This window comes from Labrus bergylta, chromosome 19 (assembly GCF_963930695.1).
Source record: "Labrus bergylta chromosome 19, fLabBer1.1, whole genome shotgun sequence".
In the NCBI taxonomy this organism is placed as follows: domain Eukaryota; kingdom Metazoa; phylum Chordata; class Actinopteri; order Labriformes; family Labridae; genus Labrus; species Labrus bergylta.
Window position 1 is genome coordinate 3,788,083 of NC_089213.1, and position 6,000 is coordinate 3,794,082.

Consider the following 6,000-nt stretch of genomic DNA (forward strand, 5'->3'; position numbering starts at 1 on the left):
TTGGTGAAAATACCAAAGCAATAGTCAAACTAGTGATTCCCATGTCTTCTCTCCTCTAGAGTAACCTCCTGTGCAGGTTCAGGGACAGGTTTCAATGACAACAAAGCTTTAGACATCAGATTTTACAACCAAAACTGGATGAAGTCTATAGCCGATACGACTCCAGTATCTGCTATTACCATTCCTGGAACACACGACAGCTCGTCATTGTATGGAGGACCACTAATTCAATGTCAAGTTTGGACTTTGGAAAAGCAACTTAATGTGGGAATCCGGTATTTTGATATGCATGCTGGTCTTTGGTTGCCAAGCCATAAGCAGATGTATGCGCGGAATAGTCATTGGAAGCTTTGGAAGCTAATTAAATTTGATGAAGTCCTAGAGATCATTTTCAACTTCTTAGATGCCCATGGGAGTGAGACAGTGCTTTTAAAGGTGACATTACATGGATTTTTACAGAAAAATGTGGGGAAACTGATGAATCAATCAATCAAAAAGTTCGAAAATAGAATATGGACTGCTTGGTCAGTACCCAACATGCAACAGGCAAGGGGCAAAATAGTTTTTCTCCGTAGTAAAACATATCCTGTCGGTACATTAAACCACGAATCATTTTTCTTTGAACATAATAAGCTAGAAAATGTCGAAGACAAAATAAAGTCAATCAAGTCACACCTCTGTAACGATTATATTGTTCAAACTGGCAAAGCAGCAAAAACTCATCGAAGTCCTAAAACCTTAGCGAAAAAAATTAACAAACGGCTTTATGACTTTGTAAAGCATCATAAAAAAAGCTCCTCAAACCAAGGATGCTTAGGGGTCTTAAGCATGGACTTCCCTGGTGCTGATGTCATTAAGGAAATCATTCAAATCCCACCATGCAAATGTGGCAGAGGGGGAGGAATAGGGCAAAACCACAATCACGAAAATTCTAAAACAACAACTACAACACAAGGCTCACAGGATATAGTGACAACACCAGAACCTGACAGAAAACCTGCATCAGAACCAACACAGGCACCAGGGACTTCAACACCTGCTCAACAATCAGAACCAACACAGGCACCAGGGACTTCTACACCTTCACAAGAATCAGAAACAACACAGGCACCAGGGACTTCAACACCTGCACAAGAATCAGAAACAACACAGGCACCAGGGACTTCTACACCTGCACAAGAATCAGAAACAACACAGGCACCAGGGACTTCAACGCCTGCACAAGAATCCGAAACAACACAGGCACCAGGGACATCAACGCCTGCACAAGAATCAGAAACAACACAGGCACCAGGGACTTCAACACCTGCACAAGAATCAGAAACAACACAGGCAGCAGGGACTTCTACACCTTCACAAGAATCAGAAACAACACAGGCAGCAGGGACTTCTACACCTTCACAAGAATCAGAAACAACACAGGCAGCAGGGACTTCTACACCTTCACAAGAATCAGAAACAACACAGGCACCAGGGACATCAACGCCTGCACAAGAATCAGAAACAACACAGGCAGCAGGGACTTCAACGCCTGCACAAGAATCCGAAACAACACAGGCACCAGGGACATCAACGCCTGCACAAGAATCAGAAACAACACAGGCAGCAGGGACTTCAACACCTGCACAAGAATCAGAAACAACACAGGCAGCAGGGACTTCTACACCTTCACAAGAATCAGAAACAACACAGGCAGCAGGGACTTCTACACCTTCACAAGAATCAGAAACAACACAGGCAGCAGGGACTTCTACACCTTCACAAGAATCAGAAACAACACAGGCACCAGGGACATCAACGCCTACACAAGAATCAGAAACAACACAGGCAGCAGGGACTTCAACGCCTGCACAAGAATCAGAAACAACACAGGCACCAGGGACTTCTACACCTTCACAAGAATCAGAAACAACACAGGCAGCAGGGACTTCAACGCCTGCACAAGAATCAGAAACAACACAGGCAGCAGGGACTTCAACGCCTGCACAAGAATCAGAAACAACACAGGCACCAGGGACAACAACGCCTACACAAGAATCAGAAACAACACAGGCAGCAGGGACTTCTACACCTGCACAAGAATTAGAAACAACACAGGCAGCAGGGACTTCATCGCCTGCACAAGAATCAGAAACAACACAGGCACCAGGGACTTCAACGCCTGCACAAGAATCAGAAACAACACAGGCAGCAGGGACTTCAACGCCTGCACAAGAATCCGAAACAACACAGGCAGCAGGGACATCAACACCTGCACAAGAATCCGAAACAACACAGGCACCAGGGACTTCTACACCTTCACAAGAATCCGAAACAACACAGGCACCAGGGACTTCAACACCTGCACAAGAATCAGAAACAACACAGGCACCAGGGACATCAACACCTGCACAAGAATCAGAAACAACACAGGCACCAGGGACTTCAACGCCTGCACAAGAATCCGAAACAACACAGGCACCAGGGACTTCAACGCCTGCACAAGAATCCGAAACAACACAGGCAGCAGGGACTTCAACACCTGCACAAGAATCAGAAACAACACAGGCAGCAGGGACTTCAATGCCTCCACAAGAATCAGAAACAACACAGGCACCAGGGACTTCTACACCTTCACAAGAATCAGAAACAACACAGGCAGCAGGGACTTCAACGCCAGCACAAGAATCAGAAACAACACAGGCAGCAGGGACTTCAACGCCTGCACAAGAATCAGAAACAACACAGGCACCAGGGACAACAACGCATGCACAAGAATCAGAAACAACACAGGCAGCAGGGACTTCTACACCTGCACAAGAATCAGAAACAACACAGGCAGCAGGGACTTCAACGCCTGCACAAGAATCCGAAACAACACAGGCACCAGGGACTTCAACGCCTGCACAAGAATCCGAAACAACACAGGCAGCAGGGACTTCAACGCCTGCACAAGAATCCGAAACAACACAGGCACCAGGGACTTCAACGCCTGCACAAGAATCAGAAACAACACAGGCACCAGGGACTTCTACGCCTGCACAAGAATCAGAAACAACACAGGCACCAGGGACTTCAACACCTGCACAAGAATCAGAAACAACACAGGCAGCAGGGACTTCAACACCTGCACAAGAATCAGAAACAACACAGGCACCAGGGACTTCTACACCTGCACAAGAATCAGAAACAACACAGGCAGCAGGGACTTCTACACCTGCACAAGAATCAGAAACAACACAGGCAGCAGGGACTTCAACACCTGCACAAGAATCCGAAACAACACAGGCACCAGGGACATCAACGCCTGCACAAGAATCCGAAACAACACAGGCAGCAGGGACTTCTACACCCTCACAAGAATCAGAAACAACACAGGCACCAGGGACTTCTACACCCTCACAAGAATCAGAAACAACACAGGCACCAGGGACTTCAACGCCCGCACAAGATTTAGAAACAACACAGGCACCAGGGACTTCAACACCTGCACAAGAATCAGAAACAACACAGGCAGCAGGGACTTCAACACCTGCACAAGAATCCGAAACAACACAGGCACCAGGGACGTCAACACCTGCACAAGAATCAGAAACAACACAGGCAGCAGGGACTTCAACACCTGCACAAGAATCAGAAACAACACAGGCAGCAGGGACATCAACGTCTGCACAAGAATCCGAAACAACACAGGCAGCAGGGACTTCAACGCCTGCACAAGAATCCGAAACAACACAGGCAGCAGGGACATCAACGTCTGCACAAGAATCCGAAACAACACAGGCAGCAGGGACTTCAACGCCTGCACAAGAATCAGAGACAACACAGGCAGCAGGGACTTCAACGCCCGCACAAGAATCTGAAACAACACAGGCAGCAGGGACTTCAACGCCCGCACAAGAATCAGAAACAACACAGGCAGCAGGGACATCAACGTCTGCACAAGAATCAGAAACAACACAGGCAGCAGGGACTTCAACGCCTGCACAAGAATCAGAAACAACACAGGCAGCAGGGACTTCAACGCCTGCACAAGAATCAGAGACAACACAGGCAGCAGGGACTTCAACGCCCGCACAAGAATCTGAAACAACACAGGCAGCAGGGACTTCAACGCCCGCACAAGAATCAGAAACAACACAGGCAGCAGGGACTTCAACGCCCGCACAAGAATCTGAAACAACACAGGCAGCAGGGACTTCAACGCCCGCACAAGAATCTGAAACAACACAGGCAGCAGGGACTTCAACGCCCGCACAAGAATCTGAAACAACACAGGCAGCAGGGACTTCAACGCCCGCACAAGAATCCGAAACAACACAGGCAGCAGGGACTTCAACGCCCGCACAAGAATCAGAAACAACACAGGCAGCAGGGACTTCAATGCCCGCACAAGAATCCGAAACAACACAGGCAGCAGGTACTTCAACACCTGCACAAGAATCCGAAACAACACAGGCAGCAGGGACATCAACGTCTGCACAAGAATCAGAAACAACACAGGCAGCAGGGACTTCAACGCCCGCACAAGAATCAGAGACAACACAGGCAGCAGGGACTTCAACGCCCGCACAAGAATCCGAAACAACACAGGCAGCAGGGACTTCAACGCCCGCACAAGAATCCGAAACAACACAGGCAGCAGGGACTTCAACGCCCGCACAAGAATCAGAAACAACACAGGCAGCAGGGACTTCAACGCCCGCACAAGAATCAGAAACAACACAGGCAGCAGGGACTTCAACGCCCGCACAAGAATCAGAAACAACACAGGCAGCAGGGACTTCAACGCCCGCACAAGAATCAGAAACAACACAGGCAGCAGGGACTTCAACGCCCGCACAAGAATCAGAAACAACACAGGCAGCAGGGACTTCAACGCCCGCACAAGAATCAGAAACAACACAGGCAGCAGGGACTTCAACGCCCGCACAAGAATCAGAAACAACACAGGCAGCAGGGACTTCAACGCCCGCACAAGAATCTGAAACAACACAGGCAGCAGGGATTTCAACGCCCGCACAAGAATCTGAAACAACACAGGCAGCAGGGACTTCTACACCCGCACAAGAATCCGAAACAACACAGGCAGCAGGGACTTCAACGCCTGCACAAGAATCAGAAACAACACAGGCAGCAGGGACTTCAACGCCCGCACAAGAATCAGAAACAACACAGGCACCAGGGACTTCTGATGTACCCAAGACAACAAAACCTAAAGCATATTTTATAAATCCACCAGCCACTTTGCCTGCAGAAGTACCGGGGTTGCATCCTCCTGTGCTGCCAAACCTTCCTCCTAAAATAGAACACAAGCTACAACCACCATGGAGAAGGCGTAACTGTCATAGAGGGTAAATCGAAGGCAGTAGAAATTGATCACCAATGTAAATTTTACTGTCCTCTTGAATTCTGTGAAAATTGGGAATGGTGTTCTGCCATGAAATCTGGAATAAAGTGTAAGAAAATAAGGAGTATTTTTTGTTGTTTTTATTTACCAACCTTCAAATACTTAAATACTTAAGTAACAATAGTGGATATATCAAGATTAAGTCTTTTAAAGAAGTAGAAGGTGTTTAAGGTGATTAATGAACTAAAACTAAGGACTGCAAAAGGATATAATAATACATTAAATCGAAATGCAGCTTTTTATCTGTTGGTCTAGCTTTTAAGAATTGCATTGAAATCAGGATACTTTGCTGAAATTCAATAAGAAAGTTAATTTAAAAAGTGTCAGTTTAAATGCGATCACCAGCTTCAACATTAGGCCTATATGTGCACCTAAGTTCATAGTTGTATTAAAATTACAAAATGTGTTTCTTAAATTGGTAAAACTGTATATAAATGTAATTTGATAGTTCTTGTACACCTCTTCATGCAGACAATATTTTCGTTTCGTGAAAGATAACATTTCTTAAACATTCATCAGGACTACTTTCTCTAATGCGCTCGTGTTTTGGAGTTTCATTAATAACATTGAAGCTGCTGAAGGGAAGGCGTTGACAAATTATTTACCAGAGC